At 56.1% G+C, this 23,870-nt stretch overlaps 2 protein-coding genes and 1 long non-coding RNA gene across 11 annotated transcripts in view; 1 reads left to right on the top strand and 2 right to left on the bottom strand.

Annotated features, from left to right (window-relative positions):
• Positions 1-8,371, bottom strand: part of PLEKHB2 (pleckstrin homology domain containing B2) — a 56,633-nt gene extending 48,262 nt beyond the window's left edge. Inside the window, exons 1-2 of one of the 5 annotated variants that reach the window (XM_072757428.1) lie at positions 8,210-8,280; positions 6,920-7,021 (exon numbers count right to left, since the gene is read on the bottom strand). The gene's annotated coding sequence lies outside the window, so the exon portion shown is untranslated. Of the gene's footprint in view, positions 1-6,919; positions 7,022-7,166; positions 7,446-7,651; positions 7,959-8,209 lie in introns of those variants that run through there. The other 4 variants (XM_072757425.1, XM_072757426.1, XM_072757430.1 and 1 more) reach the window with 4 other exon arrangements.
• Positions 7,275-23,870, top strand: part of FAM168B (family with sequence similarity 168 member B) — a 58,276-nt gene continuing 41,680 nt past the window's right edge. The window contains exon 1 of one of the 5 annotated variants that reach the window (XM_072757436.1): positions 7,275-7,361. The gene's annotated coding sequence lies outside the window, so the exon portion shown is untranslated. Of the gene's footprint in view, positions 7,362-21,323; positions 21,555-21,588; positions 21,679-22,632; positions 22,748-23,269; positions 23,454-23,870 lie in introns of those variants that run through there. The other 4 variants (XM_072757437.1, XM_072757433.1, XM_026015702.2 and 1 more) reach the window with 4 other exon arrangements.
• LOC140598959 (uncharacterized) lies at positions 18,320-21,146 on the bottom strand. Its single transcript, XR_012001466.1, has 3 exons — positions 21,025-21,146; positions 19,437-19,588; positions 18,320-19,117 (listed from the first exon to the last, which is right to left on the bottom strand). It is a non-coding gene; the product is annotated as an uncharacterized lncRNA (long non-coding RNA).

The raw sequence follows: 23,870 nt of genomic DNA, 5'->3' as shown, positions 1-23,870 counted from the left end.
CACTGCAGTCCCCGCCTGCTGGACACAGATCGGAGGCCACAGGAAGCCCTGGCCCAAGCACCTACACCCCGACGCTGCAGTCCCCGCCTGCTGGACACAGATCGGAGGCCACGAGGAAGCCCTGGCCCTGGCACCTACACCCCGACGCTGCAGTCCCCGCCTGCTGGACACAGATCGGAGGCCACGAGGAAGCTCTGGCCCAAGCACCTACACCCTAACGCTGCAGTCCCCGCCTGCTGGACATAGATCGGAGGCCACAGGAAGCTCTGGCCCAAGCACCTACACCCCGACACTGCAGTCCCCGCCTGCTGGACACAGATCGGAGGCCACAGGAAGCCCTGGCCCAAGCACCTACACCCCGACGCTGCAGTCCCCGCCTGCTGGACACAGATCGGAGGCCACGAGGAAGCTCTGGCCCAAGCACCTACACCCTGACGCTGCAGTCCCCGCCTGCTGGACACAGATCGGAGGCCACAGGAAGCCCTGGCCCAGGCACCTACACCCCGACGCTGCAGTCCCCGCCTGCTGGACACAGATCGGAGGCCACGAGGAAGCTCTGGCCCAAGCACCTACACCCCGACGCTGCAGTCCCCGCCTGCTGGACACAGATCGGAGGCCACGAGGAAGCTCTGGCCCAAGCACCTACACCCTGACGCTGCAGTCCCCGCCTGCTGGACACAGATCGGAGGCCACAGGAAGCCCTGGCCCAGGCACCTACACCCCGACGCTGCAGTCCCCGCCTGCTGGACACAGATCGGAGGCCACGAGGAAGCTCTGGCCCAAGCACCTACACCCCGACGCTGCAGTCCCCGCCTGCTGGACACAGATCGGAGGCCACGAGGAAGCTCTGGCCCAAGCACCTACACCCTGACGCTGCAGTCCCCGCCTGCTGGACATAGATCGGAGGCCACAGGAAGCTCTGGCCCAAGCACCTACACCCCGACGCTGCAGTCCCCGCCTGCTGGACACAGATCGGAGGCCACAAAGAAGCTCTGGCCCAAGCACCTACACCCCGACGCTGCAGTCCCCGCCTGCTGGACACAGATCGGTGGCCACAAGGAAGCTCTGGCCCAAGCACCTACACCCTAACGCTGCAGTCCCCGCCTGCTGGACACAGATCGGAGGCCACAGGAAGCCCTGGCCCAAGCACCTACACCCCGACGCTGCAGTCCCCGCCTGCTGGACACAGATCGGAGGCCACAGGAAGCCCTGGCCCAAGCACCTACACCCCGACGCTGCAGTCCCCGCCTGCTGGACACAGATCGGAGGCCACGAGGAAGCTCTGGCCCAAGCACCTACACCCGACACTGCAGTCCCCGCCTGCTGGACACAGATCGGAGGCCACAGGAAGCCCTGGCCCAAGCACCTACACCCCGACGCTGCAGTCCCCGCCTGCTGGACACAGATCGGTGGCCACGAGGAAGCCCTGGCCCTGGCACCTACACCCCGACGCTGCAGTCCCCGCCTGCTGGACACAGATCGGTGGCCACGAGGAAGCTCTGGCCCAAGCACCTACACCCTAACGCTGCAGTCCCCGCCTGCTGGACACAGATCGGAGGCCACAGGAAGCCCTGGCCCAAGCACCTACACCCCGACACTGCAGTCCCCGCCTGCTGGACACAGATCGGAGGCCACAGGAAGCCCTGGCCCAAGCACCTACACCCCGACGCTGCAGTCCACGCCTGCTGGACACAGATCGGAGGCCACGAGGAAGCTCTGGCCCAAGCACCTACACCCCGACACTGCAGTCCCCGCCTGCTGGACACAGATCGGAGGCCACAGGAAGCCCTGGCCCAAGCACCTACACCCCGACGCTGCAGTCCCCGCCTGCTGGACACAGATCGGAGGCCACGAGGAAGCCCTGGCCCTGGCACCTACACCCCGACGCTGCAGTCCCCGCCTGCTGGACACAGATCGGAGGCCACAAAGAAGCTCTGGCCCAAGCACCTACACCCCGACGCTGCAGTCCCCGCCTGCTGGACACAGATCGGTGGCCACGAGGAAGCTCTGGCCCAAGCACCTACACCCCGACGCTGCAGTCCCCGCCTGCTGGACACAGATCGGAGGCCACAAAGAAGCTCTGGCCCAAGCACCTACACCCCGACACTGCAGTCCCCGCCTGCTGGACACAGATCGGAGGCCACAGGAAGCCCTGGCCCAAGCACCTACACCCCGACGCTGCAGTCCCCGCCTGCTGGACACAGATCGGAGGCCACGAGGAAGCTCTGGCCCAAGCACCTACACCCCGACACTGCAGTCCCCGCCTGCTGGACACAGATCGGAGGCCACAGGAAGCCCTGGCCCTGGCACCTACACCCCGACGCTGCAGTCCCCGCCTGCTGGACACAGATCGGAGGCCACGAGGAAGCCCTGGCCCTGGCACCTACACCCCGACGCTGCAGTCCCCGCCTGCTGGACACAGATCGGAGGCCACGAGGAAGCTCTGGCCCAAGCACCTACACCCTAACGCTGCAGTCCCCGCCTGCTGGACATAGATCGGAGGCCACAGGAAGCTCTGGCCCAAGCACCTACACCCCGACGCTGCAGTCCCCGCCTGCTGGACACAGATCGGAGGCCACAGGAAGCCCTGGCCCAAGCACCTACACCCCGACGCTGCAGTCCCCGCCTGCTGGACACAGATCGGAGGCCACGAGGAAGCTCTGGCCCAAGCACCTACACCCCGACGCTGCAGTCCCCGCCTGCTGGACACAGATCGGAGGCCACAGGAAGCCCTGGCCCAGGCACCTACACCCCGACGCTGCAGTCCCCGCCTGCTGGACACAGATCGGAGGCCACGAGGAAGCTCTGGCCCAAGCACCTACACCCCGACGCTGCAGTCCCCGCCTGCTGGACACAGATCGGAGGCCACGAGGAAGCTCTGGCCCAAGCACCTACACCCTGACGCTGCAGTCCACGCCTGCTGGACATAGATCGGAGGCCACAGGAAGCTCTGGCCCAAGCACCTACACCCCGACGCTGCAGTCCCCGCCTGCTGGACACAGATCGGAGGCCACAGGAAGCCCTGGCCCAGGCACCTACACCCCGACGCTGCAGTCCCCGCCTGCTGGACACAGATCGGAGGCCACGAGGAAGCTCTGGCCCAAGCACCTACACCCCGACGCTGCAGTCCCCGCCTGCTGGACACAGATCGGAGGCCACGAGGAAGCTCTGGCCCAAGCACCTACACCCCGACGCTGCAGTCCCCGCCTGCTGGACACAGATCGGAGGCCACAAAGAAGCTCTGGCCCAAGCACCTACACCCCGACGCTGCAGTCCCCGCCTGCTGGACACAGATCGGAGGCCACGAGGAAGCTCTGGCCCAAGCACCTACACCCCGACGCTGCAGTCCCCGCCTGCTGGACACAGATCGGAGGCCACAAAGAAGCTCTGGCCCAAGCACCTACACCCCGACACTGCAGTCCCCGCCTGCTGGACACAGATCGGAGGCCACAGGAAGCCCTGGCCCAAGCACCTACACCCCGACGCTGCAGTCCCCGCCTGCTGGACACAGATCGGAGGCCACGAGGAAGCTCTGGCCCAAGCACCTACACCCCGACGCTGCAGTCCCCGCCTGCTGGACACAGATCGGAGGCCACAGGAAGCCCTGGCCCAAGCACCTACACCCCGACGCTGCAGTCCCCGCCTGCTGGACACAGATCGGAGGCCACGAGGAAGCCCTGGCCCTGGCACCTACACCCCGACGCTGCAGTCCCCGCCTGCTGGACACAGATCGGAGGCCACGAGGAAGCTCTGGCCCAAGCACCTACACCCTAACGCTGCAGTCCCCGCCTGCTGGACATAGATCGGAGGCCACAGGAAGCTCTGGCCCAAGCACCTACACCCCGACACTGCAGTCCCCGCCTGCTGGACACAGATCGGAGGCCACAGGAAGCCCTGGCCCAAGCACCTACACCCCGACGCTGCAGTCCCCGCCTGCTGGACACAGATCGGAGGCCACGAGGAAGCTCTGGCCCAAGCACCTACACCCCGACGCTGCAGTCCCCGCCTGCTGGACACAGATCGGAGGCCACAGGAAGCCCTGGCCCAGGCACCTACACCCCGATGCTGCAGTCCCCGCCTGCTGGACACAGATCGGAGGCCACGAGGAAGCTCTGGCCCAAGCACCTACACCCCGACGCTGCAGTCCCCGCCTGCTGGACACAGATCGGAGGCCACGAGGAAGCTCTGGCCCAAGCACCTACACCCTGACGCTGCAGTCCCCGCCTGCTGGACATAGATCGGAGGCCACAGGAAGCTCTGGCCCAAGCACCTACACCCCGACGCTGCAGTCCCCGCCTGCTGGACACAGATCGGAGGCCACAAAGAAGCTCTGGCCCAAGCACCTACACCCCGACGCTGCAGTCCCCGCCTGCTGGACACAGATCGGTGGCCACGAGGAAGCTCTGGCCCAAGCACCTACACCCCGACGCTGCAGTCCCCGCCTGCTGGACACAGATCGGAGGCCACAAAGAAGCTCTGGCCCAAGCACCTACACCCCGACACTGCAGTCCCCGCCTGCTGGACACAGATCGGAGGCCACAGGAAGCCCTGGCCCAAGCACCTACACCCCGACGCTGCAGTCCCCGCCTGCTGGACACAGATCGGAGGCCACGAGGAAGCTCTGGCCCAAGCACCTACACCCCGACACTGCAGTCCCCGCCTGCTGGACACAGATCGGAGGCCACAGGAAGCCCTGGCCCTGGCACCTACACCCCGACGCTGCAGTCCCCGCCTGCTGGACACAGATCGGAGGCCACGAGGAAGCCCTGGCCCTGGCACCTACACCCCGACGCTGCAGTCCCCGCCTGCTGGACACAGATCGGAGGCCACGAGGAAGCTCTGGCCCAAGCACCTACACCCTAACGCTGCAGTCCCCGCCTGCTGGACATAGATCGGAGGCCACAGGAAGCTCTGGCCCAAGCACCTACACCCCGACGCTGCAGTCCCCGCCTGCTGGACACAGATCGGAGGCCACAGGAAGCCCTGGCCCAAGCACCTACACCCCGACGCTGCAGTCCCCGCCTGCTGGACACAGATCGGAGGCCACGAGGAAGCTCTGGCCCAAGCACCTACACCCCGACGCTGCAGTCCCCGCCTGCTGGACACAGATCGGAGGCCACAGGAAGCCCTGGCCCAGGCACCTACACCCCGACGCTGCAGTCCCCGCCTGCTGGACACAGATCGGAGGCCACGAGGAAGCTCTGGCCCAAGCACCTACACCCCGACGCTGCAGTCCCCGCCTGCTGGACACAGATCGGAGGCCACGAGGAAGCTCTGGCCCAAGCACCTACACCCTGACGCTGCAGTCCACGCCTGCTGGACATAGATCGGAGGCCACAGGAAGCTCTGGCCCAAGCACCTACACCCCGACGCTGCAGTCCCCGCCTGCTGGACACAGATCGGAGGCCACAGGAAGCCCTGGCCCAGGCACCTACACCCCGACGCTGCAGTCCCCGCCTGCTGGACACAGATCGGAGGCCACGAGGAAGCTCTGGCCCAAGCACCTACACCCCGACGCTGCAGTCCCCGCCTGCTGGACACAGATCGGAGGCCACGAGGAAGCTCTGGCCCAAGCACCTACACCCCGACGCTGCAGTCCCCGCCTGCTGGACACAGATCGGAGGCCACAAAGAAGCTCTGGCCCAAGCACCTACACCCCGACGCTGCAGTCCCCGCCTGCTGGACACAGATCGGAGGCCACGAGGAAGCTCTGGCCCAAGCACCTACACCCCGACGCTGCAGTCCCCGCCTGCTGGACACAGATCGGAGGCCACAAAGAAGCTCTGGCCCAAGCACCTACACCCCGACACTGCAGTCCCCGCCTGCTGGACACAGATCGGAGGCCACAGGAAGCCCTGGCCCAAGCACCTACACCCCGACGCTGCAGTCCCCGCCTGCTGGACACAGATCGGAGGCCACGAGGAAGCTCTGGCCCAAGCACCTACACCCCGACGCTGCAGTCCCCGCCTGCTGGACACAGATCGGAGGCCACAGGAAGCCCTGGCCCAAGCACCTACACCCCGACGCTGCAGTCCCCGCCTGCTGGACACAGATCGGAGGCCACGAGGAAGCCCTGGCCCTGGCACCTACACCCCGACGCTGCAGTCCCCGCCTGCTGGACACAGATCGGAGGCCACGAGGAAGCTCTGGCCCAAGCACCTACACCCTAACGCTGCAGTCCCCGCCTGCTGGACATAGATCGGAGGCCACAGGAAGCTCTGGCCCAAGCACCTACACCCCGACACTGCAGTCCCCGCCTGCTGGACACAGATCGGAGGCCACAGGAAGCCCTGGCCCAAGCACCTACACCCCGACGCTGCAGTCCCCGCCTGCTGGACACAGATCGGAGGCCACAGGAAGCCCTGGCCCAGGCACCTACACCCCGATGCTGCAGTCCCCGCCTGCTGGACACAGATCGGAGGCCACGAGGAAGCTCTGGCCCAAGCACCTACACCCCGACGCTGCAGTCCCCGCCTGCTGGACACAGATCGGAGGCCACGAGGAAGCTCTGGCCCAAGCACCTACACCCTGACGCTGCAGTCCCCGCCTGCTGGACATAGATCGGAGGCCACAGGAAGCTCTGGCCCAAGCACCTACACCCCGACGCTGCAGTCCCCGCCTGCTGGACACAGATCGGAGGCCACAGGAAGCCCTGGCCCAGGCACCTACACCCCGACGCTGCAGTCCCCGCCTGCTGGACACAGATCGGAGGCCACGAGGAAGCTCTGGCCCAAGCACCTACACCCTGACGCTGCAGTCCCCGCCTGCTGGACACAGATCGGAGGCCACAGGAAGCCCTGGCCCAAGCACCTACACCCCGACACTGCAGTCCCCGCCTGCTGGACACAGATCGGAGGCCACAAGGAAGCCCTGGCCCTGGCCCTGGCCCAAAGTCCCCTCGTGATGTCGCACGACTCACTTCCTGCGCTGACCGTCAGCAGACCCAGGTACTTCCCTCCCTTTGGACGCAAAGGCTCTGGGCTCTGGCAGTGGCTCCACCCTGTTCTAGTCAGAGGAGACACTAAAACAAACAAACAAACAAAAAAAAGGGATTCTCCAGGAGCAGCGGGCTGGGAATGGGAGTGACCCACGTTCCTCGAGGTCTTTCTGGCGGGATGAGCATCACAGCACATCCCCTCCACCCACCCTGAAGACCAGGAACTTACTTTCCTTCACTTTAATGAGGCCTCTTCTACGCAAGTCACTGTACATATAGGGTAAAAGCAAAACTGTGCGGACGCAAAACTAAAACCCCCGAGCTCCGGAGGTCCCGGTCCGGCTGAGTGAAAGGTTCAAGTGGGGAAAAGACAACGTAATACCGCGGCCCCAGGGCGACCCCCTCGCTGCACAGCCAGGAGCAGGTACATCCGCCCGCGCACAGTTGCAACGGCGGAGCGGGTTCCGGAAGGAGAGGGCGGTCTCGGTGCGGGTGCGGGTGCAGGTGCGGGCGCCGGTGCGGGTGCGGGCGGGGAGGAGGAGCTACGGGGGGGGAGGACCTGCGGGGGGGGGGAAGCCGCACCTGCGGGGGGAGGACCTGCGCGGGGGGGGGGGGGAGCCGCACCTGCGGGGAGGACCTACGGGGGGGAGCCGCACCTGCGGGGGGAGCTGCGGGGGGGGGGGGGGGGAGGACCTGTGGGGGGGGGAGCCGCACCTGCGGGGAGGGGGGCGCCGCAGGAGAGCTCGGGCGCGGCTGCGCAGCTCCCGGGAAGGCTTCAGAGGCGCCGGCCCCAGGCAGGCGAGAGGGAACCCGGGCCGGGAGGAGTCCGGCGCCGGGTCCAGGGAGCGGGCGGCGAGGGCCGAGGGCCGAGGGCCGAGGGCCGAGGACCGTCCCCTCTGGGGCGGCCCGTGGCTGGGCGGTGTGAGCGCGGCGCAGCCGAGGGGTCGGCGGCTCCGGAGCAGGCTCCAGCGGCCAGACCTGCCTTTCCCGAGGCTCCGGGGCGCCAACGCCGGGGCCGGGGCCGGGGCCGGGAAGGGCGGCGAGGCGGGCGGGGCGTCGCCTCCGACGGGCGCTGGGTCGGCGGCGCCAGGGGACCGGGATCCCCGCGGGGAGGGCGGAGCCGGGGCCCGGGGTGCGGGCGGGGGCGGCGGCGGGTCTGGGCGGTCCCGTCAGGGTCGGGCCGGGCAGCTCCAGGAGAGGCTGCAGAGGGGCCGCCTCGGGGATGCGGGGCAGAAGGACGCCCGGGGCGCCCCACGGGGCCGGCGCGTTTACCTGCGAACCGCAGCGCAGCAGCCGCGCAGGACCGGGGAGCGCAGGACGCCGCCAGGGGCCCCGCCCCGCCCGCCTCGCGCCTGCGTCCTGGCCGCGGTCCGACGTCAGCGTTCCCAGCGCGCATGCGCCGTGCCCGAGGGGCGGGCCTGGGCGGGCCTGGGCGGGGGCGGGGGCGGGGCCGCGGCGGGCAGGGAGGCGGGGCTGGGGGAGCGGGGCCGGAAGTGGGGCCGCCGGAAGCCGCTGTGACGGCGGAGGCGTGTGGGAGCCGCGGGGGGATGCTCGGCGCTGGTCGCCGCCTGGAGCGTGGCACAGACACGCGAGGATCCGTTGGTCTGAGGCGGCCTGATGCGGAGAAGACGAGGCTCCGCGTACGAGAACCCCGAGGAGTCGCTCCCCACCCGGGGGCCGCCGGCCCGCGCCGACCCCGCCCGCCTCGGCCCGATCGCTTCCCCCGGAGACCGGCGAGGGGCCGCGGTGCGGAGCCGGGACCGGCCGCGGGGAGCAGGCGGGGGTAGCGGGGCAGCCCGCGGGCCTCGGAGTCGTGGGAAACAAGGGAGCGCCGCAAGCTGTCGCTGGGGGATGCAGCGCGGGGTCCTGGGTGGGGCCGGAACCTGGAAGAGGGTGAGTGAGGACGCTGGGGAATCCCGGAGAGAGTCTTCGCCTTGATGGATCGTGAGTCCTTGCGAGCTCGAGTCTGGACGGTCGCCCCGTGACGGTGCGGGACGTGGACCCTGTTAGGGGGCGGGGCGAAGAGCCTGCGGGCTGTCCTGCGAACTTAGAGTCGTCCCAAAATAGGGCACCTGGGCAGCCCCGTGGCCCAGCGGTTTGGCGCTGCCTTGGGCCCGGGATGTGATGCCGGAGACCGGGGTCGAGTCCCGCGTCGGGCTCCCCGCGTGGAGCCTGCTCCTCCCTCTGCCTGTGTCTCTGCCTCTCTCTCTGTGTCTGTCGTGAATAAATAAATAAAATCTTCAAAAAAAAAAAAAATAGGGGCACCTGGGTTGCTCATTCAGTTAAGCATCTGCCTTTGGCCCAGGCCATGACCCCAGGTCTGGGGACGCAGCCCCGCGCCAGGCTCCCCGCCCAGAAGCCTGCGTCTCCCTCCTGCAGCTCCCCCTGCCTGTGCTCACTCTCTTTCTCTCTCTCTCAAATAAATGAAATATTTAAAATATTAAAATAAACGAATAAAAGTATTCCAGTATAAAAAGTTCATTTAAAAAAGACCATGGAGGGAAAAAGCAGAAACGTTAGTTACCTTTACTGCTGAACGTTTAAGATGCTTTTAAGACCCTGTGGGGCCTCTAGGATCAGGGTACGGACCCTTTATGGGAATTTTTAAAAAGGTGAATTTTTTAGACATTTACCGAGCTGTACACTTCAGGTTTGTTTTCTTCTCTGTGGTGAATAGCAGACATTTAACTGAATAAATTGAGAGATTAATTGATTTTACTCAACGATTCACAAATCAGGCAGCATCACACCCATCAAATAGAAAGGAGCTTCAGTGAGCTGTAGAAAAGGAAAGGTTTTTCAAGGTGAAAAGGGATAGGAAAAGAAAATTATTAGCAAAGAATGCACTGCTTCAGGCAAGGTTGTCTGCCTAAGGAGATCAGCAACGGTCTATCAAGAGGATTATCTCACTATGTTTACCAGGTAATTCCATGTTGTCTGGTTAAAGATTATTCCTGGGAGATTGAAACTACAATTAGGTTAGGTATTAAATCTTGGCTTGCTAGTGTGGAATTTAGCAAAAGTATCTCCATTTTGGGACTGCTTTCTCATTTTTAACATCTGCATGTAAACTTTTTTGCACTCTCTCTCTACACGCACACACACATACACACACTTTAAAAAAATCTATAGGAAAGGCCAGTAGTTAATGGTCTTCAAAACTCCAGTCCCGCGTCAGGCTCCCAGTATGGAGCCTGCTTCTCCCTCCTCCTCTGTCTCTGCCTCTCTCTCTCTCCACGTCTATCATAAATAAATAAACAAACAAATAAATCTTAAAAAAAAAAAACAACAAACCTCCAGACTCTGATGGCAAAAGCTCACGTCTTAACCCAGCTCCTCTCTGAAGAGTAATACAGGGTGGGGAATCCTGTGATGCCTTCCAATCTAATCTTCTGCAAAATAGTGTGACTTAGTCAACAAACAGTTCAAAGATTCACCTAGAATTCTTCCTGGTCCCACCACCCAAGCACTAGCTTGAGCCAATTGCCTCACATCACTGAAGTTCCTGATCTCTTTCAGTAAGTGGTAAAGCTAGCCCTATATTCTGTGTTAGTTTTAGGTATCTTTGAAGGCTTGGATTTGGAGTGTCCAAACATACACAAACATTGTCTTTCATCTTCATATTTTTCTGTATTTTCCAAATTTTCTTCAATTAATCACTTAACTTTAAAATCACTTAGACAATAGGAAAAAATTATACATATATATCTATATCTAGATATATCTATATCTATACATATCTATATTTTTAAAATATTTATTTATTCATGAGGGATAGAGAGAGAGAGAGGCAGAGACACAGGCAGAGGAAGAAGCAGGCTCCATGAAGGGAGTCCGACGTGGGACTCAATCCCAGGATCACACCCTGGACTGAAGGCGGCACTAAACCGCTGAGCCACCCGGGCTGCCCTATATCTATCTATCTTTAAGCTCACAACCCTTAGATCAAGGCCTGAGCTGAGTTCAAGAGGTAGCCACTTAACCAAGTGAGCCACCCAGGTGCCCCAGAAAAAAGTAATATTTGAACCCAGTTTGGTTTATGCAGATGTTCCAGGAGTTAGAGCAGGAAAGGTCTCCTAGTAAGTTTCCTGGTTTAGTAAAATTAACTTTCTTTTCTTTCTTTTTTCTTTAATTCTTTAATCTCTTTAACCCAAATTCAGGTCAAGGCTATTAGGCTATTAATACAGTATTAGGCTATTAATACAGTATTTCACCATAATTGGCAAAGTTCATAAGCACTCACCAGCACTATGACTTGTGCATAGCTACAAATACTATTCAATAAATATGAATTGAAAATCATAGTGCACTATCACCAGTGACGGGTGATACGAAGAACAGCAACATTCAGATCCTAAACATTCCGGACTCCTGGGATTCCATAAGTGGAAGCAGGAAGTAAACCAAAGTCTCCTCTGGAGTGTTCTGACATGCTCCCAAATCACCTAAGTCATTGTGTGTGTGTGTGTGTGTGTGTGTGTGTGTGTGTAAGATTTAATTTATTTGTTCATGAGAAATACAGAGAGAGGCAGAGACATAGGCAGAGGGAGAAGTAGGACTCAATCCCAGGAACCCAGGATCACAATCTGAGCCAAAGGCTCAACCACTGAGCCACCCAGGTGCCCCACCTAAGTCCTTCTGAGCCCAGCACAGCCAGCTTGCTGCCGCTGGGCCTAGTGCTACATGTCCCAGGATGGTTGCAGAGCTCTCTCACAAGGAACAGTGCCCAGTAAAACTGACTTTCTGACCAAGTTTGCCGACAAGAAAAGTGCAGGAGGAAGAAGACCAACTGCAGGTAAGAACACCTAAATTCCAGCCCCACATCTGCCAATACTGAATATGTAGCCTCTGGTCTAGAATTGAAACAAGGCTTCAAGGAGCTACACTGGGACTCTGCAGTCCTCAGTTGCCTGGTTCCATGGCTCCATAGAATGTGTGGTTCAACTTGTTCAAGCCAAATTATGTGTTGATTAGCCCCACTCCCTTTTTTGCCCCAATTACTAGTACTGAAATTGAAAAAAGAAAGTGTAAGTTTTTTGTGGTTAAAAAAGGAAATTGAATAGGACATCTGGGTGTCTGGCTAGCTCAGTTGGTAGAGCATGTGACTGCTGATCTCTTGGTTGGGAGTTCAAGCCTCGTGTTGGGTGTGGAGATTACTAAAATAAATAAATAGGGGCACCTGGGTGGTTCAGGCAGTTGAGCATCTGCAGTCAGATCAGGTTGTGATCCCAGAGTCCTGGAATCTAACCTCCATCCACATTCAGCTTCCTACTCAGCCAGGAGCATGCTTCTCCCTCTCCCTCTGCCCCTCCCATGCTTCCACACTCTCTCTCTCTCTCAGATAAATAAATTTTTTTAATAAATCATTTAAAATAAATAAATCTTAAAAAAATTAATAGAACATGAAGTAATATGTCATGTCTTTCCATGCCACACCCGACATAACTTGGAACCAGAATCCTAGTAAGAAACAGACGTGGCTCTTTGGTCAAGCCAAAGCCAAGTCTGGTCCAGGACTAGGAAGCCTTTCTACTCAGCTTGCTGTACTTTTGCTCTTCCTAGAAGGAAATTCTGAAACTTTCTCTAATGAGTTCTTGAGTGTTTAAATTTGACTTTATTTTGCTCTCAACATCTACTGAAAAGCATTAGTTTTATTCAGGTAGTTGAGCCCATTTCTTCTGGGGAGAGCACTTGTGTTTTTGCCCACTATAAACATGAAACTGTCCATGCATACAAGAGTGGGGAAAAGAGACAGGGCAGGGCTGTGGCACAGGCAGCCTTACTATTACTGTCTCTGTTTACAGGTGTATTTCTCACCACCCTTCCCCTCTCCTGCTCTGCTTCTTGAAACCATCCACACGAAGGTGAGGCCCTCTCCTCCCCCCACCCACTATGACTTCTACTACTGCTTTCGTTTGCTGTGTTGCTTATTATGTTTAAATACCTACTATCTATTTCATAAAGGTCTAAGGGAAGAATAGAAGGCCAAAGTGTGTTTGTTCTGCCATCTTGAGTCAGAAGCCTCCAACCCCAAATGCTTTCTATCCTGCTCAACTGTCTCCTAACGTCTGGTTAATGATAATACCCTTAACTTGTTTTCCAGGACTATTCAGAATTGATTCTTGGAAAAATACTATTTTTGGGGGGTGCCTAGGTGGCTCAGTCGCTTGAGCATCTGACTCTTGATCTCACCTCAGGTGTTGATCTTCGGGTCATGAGTTTGGGACTCCACATTGGGCTCTATGCTGGGCATGGAGTGGAGCCTACATAAAAAATATATATATATTTTTTTTTTCTTTTAACTAAATAGGGTTTGGAAGAGGAGGGAAGTAGATCCCTATGTTCAATCCTATGTGCTGAACCAAACCATACCAAAAAATCTGCCCTTTCAAAAACTTTGCATCCAGCTAAATCATGAACAGAAAACAATGCTGCTTTCCTATTAACCCCTCAATTTTTATATAGAAGGAACCCAAATAGATTAATAAGAAAAACACTAAGACAACTCCAGTACAAAAACAGGCAGAAATATATATGAGTAAGTCATTCACATAAGAGAAAAAGCAAATGCAACAAACATGTTTTTCTTTTTTTTAGAGAGAGAGAGAAAATGAGAATGCAGAGGGGGAGAGAAACAGAGAATTTTAAGCAGGCTCCACATCCAGGGGTAGAGCCTGACATAGACACACATACACAAAACTTGATCCCATGACCCTGAGATCATGACCTGAGCAGAAATCAAGAGTTGGATATTTAACCAACTGACATATCCAGGTGCCCCTGCAGCAAACATTTTTAAATGAATCTTGCCTGTACTCTAACAAATGCAAATTAAAACAAATGAAATAGTTTTTCAGTGATCAGTATATAATATATGTAAAAACATATATACAGAGTTTTACAAAACAATATTTAAGCATACTTTTGTGCTAGCACTCTATTTTCTTATTTCTAGTTCAGTTCACTTTTTATTTTTATTTATTTATTTTTCTTGAAGTTCGATTTCCCAACATCTAGTGTAACACCCAGTGCTCATTCCATTCAGCTCACTTTTTAAAATGCACACAATAAATCATCAGATTGATTTCATGACCTGGGACTGTAGTTTAAGAGAAAGGGTTTCTCTGATTACTTACTGCTGCAAACCAATTCACCCCCAAACTTAATGGCCTCAAACAATTTGCTATTACCATGCCGCATAGTACCCCAGGTTGATAATTCCCTTTGTGTTAACCAGTAAGATTTAAATGAAATAAGCTTGTTGGAACTTCCGTTGCTTGTCAGTGACGTGAGTGACTTCTTTGCTGTGTAAGATAATAATTTTTGGATATTAGAAGAATATGTCCTAAATTTTCTGTGATATTCATAATGTGACAGTTACAGACATCACACCCTTTTAAGTTTAATCTACATTATTAATATTTTCTCCATTATCTTCTTAAGCCCAGAACATTAGCAAACAATAAATTAAGTCCTGATTAGTATCACTGGACAAATTGCGTGTGTAGATATTCCTACCATTGTTGATTTCAGGCTACAGTGTGACCTCATAGAGGGGAGGCAAGAAAGGAAGCCCTGCAGCCTAGTGTTATAGAGCATTTCCACCAGACAGGTCCAATAGCTGCAAAGAGCCTCACAGAACAGGCAACAATAAAACCCAAGAATTAGGAAAGGATGTTTTTGAATATTTATTTCTTTTGTTTTTAACATCAAATTTCTATAATTAATAATGGCTGTGCTTGCCAAATGTCTTTCCAAATTCTTGAAAATGTATCCTTTGGCTTTTAGGAGCTAGTGCAGGTCATTGTAAGCAGACCCCAGTCATCCTACTGAGCTTGTTCAGCTATTCTCCTGGTGATAGATGTGTATACTTTTTTCAATTTGGGGCCATTATCAACAAAACTGCTATGAAAATGTTTGTACAATTCCTTTGAATGGATGTATGTTCTCATCTCTCTTTGGCAGATACCTACCATGTATTAGGTGTTGGATAGGTGTGTGTAGTTTTTAAAGAAACAACCAGATCTTTTCCCAAAATGATTATACCATTTTACGCTCCTTTAAAACATATTAGATTTTATTTATTTATAATTCAATTTTAGAAAATGTAATACATTCATATATTTCGAGAGAGAAACAAACCTTGAAAATTATTCTTCTCCCTCCATCCTCCATTTGCTCAGGGTCAACTCTGTCCCTGGCCTCATGACAGGTATCATTCTTGGATTTTATTTTATTTTTATTTTATTTTATTTTTAAGATTTTATTTGTTTGAGAGAGAGTGCATGTGTGTGCACATCGGTAGAGGAGAGGGGCAGAGGAAGAAGCAGACTCCTCAATGAGCAGGAAGCCCAATGCAGGGCTCCATCCTAGGACCCTGAGATCATGATCTGAGCTGAAGGCAGTCACTTAACCAACTAAGCCACATATGCACCCAGTCTCTTGGATTTTAGAAGTTATTTCTGTATTTTTTTAAAGATTATATTTATTTTTACAGAGAGAGAGAGAGCACAAGTGGGAAGAGCAGAGGGAAAGGGAGAGAGAATTTCAAGCAGACTCCATGCTTGGAGCCTGATGAAGGTCTTGATCCCAGGACCCTGAGATCATGACCTTAACCAAAACCAAGAATCAGATGCTTAACCAACTGTACCACCCAGGTGCCCAAGAAATTATTTCTGTTTTTATACACAAGTAAATACTAATACATATTTCATTTCCCTTTTTTACACGATGTTCTTTAACACAGTGGTATTAGTGGACTAGGACTGCCATAAAAATATCACAGTCAAGACAGCTTAGACGATGAACATTTATGTTCTCCCAGTTATGGAGGCTGGAAGTCCAGGATTACGGCGCCAGCAGGGTTGGATTCTCCCGGGGTCTTTCTCCATGGTTTATAGATGACCACTTTCTCACTGTGTCCTCACATGGCTGTCCTGTCATCTATGTTGTCTGTGTCCTCATCTCTTCTTATAAAGATATCAGATTGGATTAGGCCCACCCCACTGACCTCATTTTAACCTAAGTACTTCTTTAAAGGCCCTATCCATAAATATAGTTATCTGAGAGGCACTGGGGGTTAGAGCTTTTACATGTGGTAAGGGAACATAATTCAACCTATGAAAACAGTTCTATCCTTTGCTTTGTTCATTTAACAGTCTACCTAGATGATATTTCCATTTCAATATATCGAAAGGTTGCTCATTTGTATTTTGAATTGTAATTTATTGTATGGATAGAACCAGTCAACCAGTCCCCTATTAATAGATAGCAGGGCTGTTTCTAATGTTTTGCTACTCTCAACAATGCTGCAATGAATAAGCTTGCACCTATTTCATTTTACACACTACAGAGCCTCTCTGTAGACAAATTACCAGAAGTGAAATTGTTGGGTGAAATGTTTTGTGTATAATTGTAATTGTACATCACCAGTCTCTTTTGCAGACCAGCAATGTGCCTACTTCACCACAGCCACATCAGTAAAGTGTACTATCATTTTTTTTTTTTTTTGGATATTTGCCAATCAAATAGAGGGAAAATGCTATCTCAAAGAGTTTTAGCTTGCATGTTTCTCTTAATGACTAACATTGAACTTTTTTTTCATATGATTAAGAGCCATGTACTTTCTTTTCTGTGAACTGTCCTTTTTGTTTTTTATTGGCTTGTAGGACTTCTTACTAACTTCTGAAATTCCTTTATGCAATGGAGATTAGCTCTTTGTCTATCACATGTTGGAACTATTTATTCCTTGTTAATCATGTCTTTTGACTACATTCATGATGTTTTTTGCCAAACCAATGCTTTTCATAGTCATGGCTTCTGGATTTTGAGCAGGAGTTTGAAAAGCCTTCTTTACTCCAAGGTTAAAAAGGATTTTTTCCCTCGTTTTCTTCTTGTCCTTTTATAATTCCACTGTTACACATTCATATCTTTTTTGAGTTGAGTTTCACTTTGGTATGGTGTAAGGTATGGACCCAATTTTATTTTATTTATTTTGGATGGCTGTATTTTTGTCTCAATACCATTTATTTATTTTTTTTTTTAATTTTTTATTTATTTATGATAGTCACAGAGAGAGAGAGAGAGGCAGAGACACAGGCGGAGGGAGAAGCAGGCTCCATGCACCGGGAGCCTGATGTGGGATTCGATCCCGGGTCTCCAGGATCGCGCCCTGGGCCAAAGGCAGGCGCCAAACCACTGCGCCACCCAGGGATCCCCCTCAATACCATTTATTGAATAATCTATCTTTATCCCTGGTGATTTCCTAAAATCATTTGGGTATCTTTTTTGATTTTCTGTTACATATCATTGATCTGTCTATTCATGCATCAGTGACACATTGATTTATTGAGGCTTTCTTTATTATTTTTTAAAGATTTTATTTATTTGAGAGAGAGAGAGAGAGAGAAAGAAAGAAAAGAAAAGAAAAAAGAAAAGAAAGGGCACATGAGCAGGGCAGAGGCAGAAGCAGACTTCCTGCTGAGCAGGGAGCCTGAGGTGGGGCTTGATCCCAGGACACCAGGATCATGATCTGAACCAAAGGCAGATGCTTAACCAATTGAGCCACCCAGGTGCTCCTTTTGGAGGTTTAAAAAAAATTTTTAGAGTAATCTCTGCACCCAATGTGAGGCTCAAACTTGTGGCCCCAAGATCAAGAGTTGTTTTAGTGATTGAAGGGCAGCCAGGTGCCCTTCATTGAGCCTTTTATTCATTTCTACTTTTTAAAAGAGTGTATGTATCCATTTATTTGGGAGGGAGAGAGAAAGCTAGTGTGAAGAGCACAGGAGCAGAGGGGAAGGGGCAGAGGGAGATGGAGAAGCGGACTCCCCTCTGAGCAGGGAGAACTCAGGGCTCAATCCCAGCACCCAGGGACCAGGACCTGATCTCAAGAGGCAGATGCTAAACTGATTTATGAGGGGGGGGGGGAGGGGGGGAGGCAGGCCCCATGCAAGGAGCCCGACATGGGATTTGATCCCAGGTCTCTGGGATCACACCCTGGGCCGGAGGCGGTGCTAAACCCCTAGGTGACCAGGGCTGCCCCCATTGAGGCTTTTAAATACATTTTCTAATCTAGTAGCCAGGCACCATCATATTACTCTTTATTTTCAAAACTTTCCTGGCAGATTCTTTCTTTTGATTATTCTTGTTTTTTTTCCTAGATGTAAATTAGAATTACTTCATTTAGTTAAAAATAATTATTGGCGTTTATAGGAATTTTATTTACATTTATAAATTAATTTAGGGAGCATTGATATCTTTTTTTTTTTTGCATTGATACCTTTTTTATGTTAAACCTTCTCATCTAAGAGTATGTGTATTTTCTCCATGTGCTTAGGTGTTCTTCTGTGCCATTCAGGGATTAAAGTTTAATACACATAGATCTTCAATTCTTATAAAAGTTTATTGGTAGTAATTATTATATTTATATATTCTTTGTATAATATTTCTCTTTTATATGATTTCATTGTACCTTCCAATTGTTTGTTATGTAGATGCATGGTAGCTACATACATTTTTTTCATTTTGATTACTGTTGCTGAATTCTCTTATTGTTGCTGAATTCTCCTATTGTTTTTCAGATGATCCCACCTGCTTTTGACCTGATTCATAAGTAAGAAATAAAGTTCTGTTGTGTGAAGACACTAAGATTTTGGGTTTGTTGTTACTGGAGTATTTCCTGGCTATCCTGACAGATATATATAATTTAAAAAAAAGGGGGGGGTAATCAACACACAAGTATATTAGGGTAAAATTCTGCAGGGCAGTGAAATTGAAACAGTCAAGGAGAAAACGGAATAATTACATTTTTTGTTTTAGACCTTACTCATGTAAAAATTAAAATGGAAAGAGATGGGCGTTGAATTGGCAGAGTGTTTATATTCTAGTGGTCGTTTTAAAGAATAACATTTCATTTAAAACTGTCAACACTGAGCACCCTCAGCGGCTCAGTTACTGGAGCCTGTGACTCTTGATCTCGGGGTGGTAATTTCAGCCCCCCTTTGGGTGTAGAGATTACTAAAAAATCTTCAGAGGCACCTGGGCGGCTCCGTCTTTGGGCAGCCAAGTCTCGATTTCAGCTCAGGTCATGATCTGGGGGTTCTGGACCCGGCCCACCTCAGCGGAGAGCGTGCTTGAGGATCTCTCTTCCTCTCCCTCTGCTCGGGCCCACCGCAAGCAAATCTAAAAAAAAAAAAAAAAAAAAACCGTTGACATTTGCAGACTGCCAGAAATCACGTCGTTTGCAACTACTTTGACCCACACTGAATTCTCACAGATGTACCAGGTGAAGAGTCTCTAGGGACTCTACACACAGTCTCCCTCCCTATCAGGTCCTCTGCGTCGCCGCCGAGCCAAGCTCCCTGTACCTTCGGCTGAGCACCTGCCTGCAGGGGTGCCCCTTCCAGAGGACCCAGCCCACCCGCAGCGTGGGACTCCCGCACTGCAGCCCTCCCCAGGGCGGGCTCCCAGGCTCCTGGCTCGGGCAGGGAACTGATCGCACCCGCAGCGACCGCTGTTGTGGGAAACTTCCCCGCGGGACTCGTCCTTAGGAGCGCACGGTCCGGGAGCCTGACGTCGGGGTTGGAGTCCTGGGGGGCCTCTTGGTGACGTTTCCTTGAAAGCTTGTCAGCCTCCTTGTGTCTCCGTTCCCTCCTACGAGAAATGATCGCGGGTATTAGACGGTCTGATGAGTGCGGGCCGCGGTGAGTGGCAGAGCAGGCGGGGTCGGTGCTGCTCTGCGGTGCGGCTCTGCTGTCGTGGGGTGCGGGGCGCGCGCTGAGGCCCCAGGGCTCCACGCAGGCCGGGTGCTGGGCCCCAGGGCTCCACGCAGGCCGGGTGCTGGGCCCCAGGGCTCCACGCAGGCCGGGTGCTGCGGCCCCAGGGCTCCACGCAGGCCGGGTGCTGGGCCCCAGGGCTCCACGCAGGCCGGGTGCTGGGCCCCAGGGCTCCACGCAGGCCGGGTGCTGGGCCCCAGGGCTCCACGCAGGCCGGGTGCTGCGGCCCCAGGGCTCCACGCAGGCCGGGTGCTGGGCCCCAGGGCTCCACGCAGGCCGGGTGCTGCGGCCCCAGGGCTCCACGCAGGCCGGGTGCTGCGGCCTCAGGGCTCCACGCAGGCCGGGTGCTGCGGCCTCAGGGCTCCACGCAGGCCGGGTGCTGGGCCTCAGGGCTCCACGCAGGCCCCGGTGCGGCCCCAGGGCTCCACGCAGGCCGGGTGCTGGGCCCCAGGGCTCCACGCAGGCCGGGTGCTGGGCCCCAGGGCTCCACGCAGGCCGGGTGCTGGGCCCCAGGGCTCCACGCAGGCCGGGTGCTGCGGCCCCAGGGCTCCACGCAGGCCGGGTGCTGGGCCCCAGGGCTCCACGCAGGCCGGGTGCTGCGGCCCCAGGGCTCCACGCAGGCCGGGTGCTGCGGCCTCAGGGCTCCACGCAGGCCGGGTGCTGCGGCCTCAGGGCTCCACGCAGGCCGGGTGCTGGGCCTCAGGGCTCCACGCAGGCCCCGGTGCGGCCCCAGGGCTCCACGCAGGCCGGGTGCTGCGGCCTCAGGGCTCCACGCAGGCCGGGTGCTGCGGCCTCAGGGCTCCACGCAGGCCGGGTGCTGGGCCTCAGGGCTCCACGCAGGCCCCGGTGCGGCCCCAGGGCTCCACGCAGGCCGGGTGCTGCGGCCTCAGGGCTCCACGCAGGCCGGGTGCTGCGGCCTCAGGGCTCCACGCAGGCCGGGTGCTGGGCCCCAGGGCTCCACGCAGGCCCCGGTGCGGCCCCAGGGCTCCACGCAGGCCGGGTGCTGGGCCCCAGGGCTCCACGCAGGCCCGGTGCTGCGGCCTCAGGGCTCCACGAAGGCCGGGTGCTGGGCCCCAGGGCTCCACGCAGGCCCGGTGCTGCGGCCTCAGGGCTCCACGAAGGCCCCGGTGCGGCCCGGTCCCGCGGCTGCGCTGGTCCCGGCCTCCTGGAGGCGCTGGTCGTCGCCTCGGGTGTCCCCGGGGAGCAGCGCGGCCTGGGCCGGGTCACACGGCAGCGCCGCGGCCTCCTGCATCACACACGAGCTCCGGCGATACGGCGGCTGCTCTGAAGACACCAGGGCGAAGACCCACTTACTTCTAGGGGATCAGTGACTCCGCGTCCCGCCGCGTCCCTCTCGCCTCGCCTTAGGCGGCGAGCACAGCCCGCGCAGGCGCAGTCCGCGCCGCCCTCCTGCAGCCCCGCGACTCGCCCCGCCCCCGCCGCGCCTCCATCCGGGGCCTTCCCCGCGCGGCGGGAGCGCGCACGCCGCCCCCCGCGCCCCGCCCCGCCCCCCGCGCCCCGCCCCGCGCCCCGCGCCGTCCCGTCACGTGCCCGGCGCGTCCTCGTCGCGGCGCGCTCCGGCCGGAAGTGAGGTCGGCGGCTCGGTGGCTGCGCGGCGTCGGCGGCGGCGCGGGCTGCGGGGAGGCGGGCAGGGCGGAGCGGCGCGGCGCGGAGCGGCGGGGAGCGCGGGCCGGGGGGCGGCGGCGGCGGCGGCGGGGCACAGCGCGCCTCAGCCCTTCCCTCGCAGCGGGCCCCGCGGCTGAGCCCACCGCCGAGCTCCCCCCACCCCCGGGCCGGCGCGCGCCGGTCCCCGAGGTCCAGGCCGCCGCCCCCGCCGCGGCGCGGTGAGTGCGGGCGGGGGCGGGGCGGGGCGGGCGGGGGACGCGGCGCCCTGTGTGCCCGGGCGGGCCGCGGCCGGCCTGGCCGGAAGTGCGGCGCTTTGTGCGGCGGCGCTGGGGCGGCGCCAAGGTCGGGCCCGCGGCTCGGGCCGCCGTCGCCCGGGCGGGGAACCCCGTGGTGGCGGCCGCGGACCGCCCGGGCTGCGCTTCGCCCCGTGCGGCGGGCGGGGCGCGGGGGGCGGGCAGGTGCCGTGTGGGCGGGGGGGGGGGGGGCCGCCGCGTTGTGCCTCGGGCCGGGCAGTGCTGCGCCGGGTGCTGCCGTGCGCCGTCGCCTTGTCTGCGCGCCAGGCGGGGTCACCGCGCGGCCCGGCGGAAGCTCCGGTGCGCGGCGGCCGCTGAGCGGCTCCTGGGGGTGCCCGGGACCGGGCGCGTTGACGTCGAGGACGAGGAGCGGCCCCGCGGCCTGCGCGCCAGCTCGGGCTCTGCTCCCACGGCCCGAGTGGGTCCCTGCCCCGTTACAGTGGCGGGAAGGGCTCGACCGGCCGCGGCTGGAGCGCTCCGGCCGCCGCGCGCACTTCAGGGCCTTCGGGGACGGGCGCGGGAAGCTGAGACGGGGACTGCGTGCGGCGGCGGTTCTAGGGGCGCGTCCTGCGCCTCGGTGCGTGGGGGCGCAGGGGCAGCTGTTCTGCGGGGACGGCCGCTCTGACCACCTGAGGCTTTTGTTGTTTGTTTTTTCCTCCCTCCCCCACCGTCGAAGCTGGTGTGGCCACGTCGTGAAGGTGTTTTTGGTCCCTTCGGGCCCGTGAAGCGGCGGGTCTGCGGGGACTGCACGGCCGGGAGCTGCGGCGGGGCAGAGGCAGCGGCTGCCCGCGCGTCCCGCTGGGGTCCGAGCACGGAGCATCCCCGCCTGCTGGCCCCTGCCCCTGCGAGCAGTGGGAAGACTGTGCAAGAGTCGTGTGTGTGTGTGTGTGTGTGTGTGTGTGTGTGTGTGTGTGTGGAGGGAAGGGGCTGCAGCTCGGGGGATCACCGCGTCCTGCTGTGGCCCCTGCCCGCCTATCGGGTCCTCACACACCTGTTAGGACACGGAGTTGTTTCGCTCTGCATCTGCTCCTCGGCCGACTTCCGTGCTGCGCTTAGAATCGTCTTGCCGAGAGTATTGGGATTTCCGAACCTCGGGACAGTGTTACACTGCCACAGAGGTAGAGGATGAGAACTGGAAAAAAAAAAAAAAAAGAAAAGAGACATTAACTTCACACAAACATATTCTAACTTTTTATTTTTTTTATTTTAAATTTTTTTTGGTTCTGTAGTTTAAAAAACATTTTAAGTAGGCTCATGCTGAGCTGAAGCTCCAGCATGGGGTTGAGCCCAAGACCCTGAAACCGAGCGCCACAGGCTTGACCGACTGAGCCACCAAGGCACCCTACAGGCTCTGAAGTCTAAAGGGAAATTTTTGTCTATCAGACTTGACTCACTTAAACAATTTCTTTTTTTTTTTTTAATTTTTTTTATTTATTTATGATAGTCACAGAGAGAGAGAGAGAGGCAGAGACACAGGCGGAGGGAGAAGCAGGCTCCATGCACCGGGAGCCCGACGTGGGATTCGATCCCGGGTCTCCAGGATCGCGCCCTGGGCCAAAGGCAGGCGCCAAACCGCTGAGCCACCCAGGGATCCCCAACAATTTCTTTTCCTAGATCAATTAAAACACTTTTTTCTTTTTGTCTGCAGATTTTATTTATTTGAGAGAGAGCATGACAAGGGGGTGGTATAGAGGGAAAGGGAGAAGCGGGCTCCTGGACTCCGGACTCCTGGCTGAGCAGGGCTGGTGACCTGAACCTACTGAGCCACCCAGGCACCCGGTGGAAACACTTAAAACAGTCGTACACCCGTGCAGCAGAGTCATAGTTAGTTTTCTCGTGTCTGTTCCATTTCTACATCTGTGTCTGAGATGTGTCCTGTCCTGTGAGAAGTACATGAATTTCTGCCAGTACATTGCAAACCTAAGTAGTGAAGGTCGAGTTTGAGGGAGTTGAGAACTTTCTCCCTTATTTGGTCTTCTTGATAATATCAGACATTGCCGAGAATTTCCAGTGTTTGTGCTAAGGGGTATTTTATCTTGGATACTGAGGTCTCTGACAGAAATAAAATTTAAGCTTCTTGAAATTAGTTTTGTTGATATGAAATACTAATATAAAACGCTTTTAGAGTTTTATAGTTATTGTGCATAGGAACTTTGTTTAGATCATGGTCTTTTTTGAAAATAGAGAAAATAGTACAGTGATGGGTGTTAATATGTTTCTAATTATTACCGGATTTTCAAA

This window comes from Vulpes vulpes, chromosome 5, assembly GCF_048418805.1.
Source record: "Vulpes vulpes isolate BD-2025 chromosome 5, VulVul3, whole genome shotgun sequence".
NCBI classification, from domain to species: domain Eukaryota; kingdom Metazoa; phylum Chordata; class Mammalia; order Carnivora; family Canidae; genus Vulpes; species Vulpes vulpes.
Note: the sequence above shows the minus strand (reverse complement) of the source record. Positions and strands in the feature narration are given on the sequence as shown.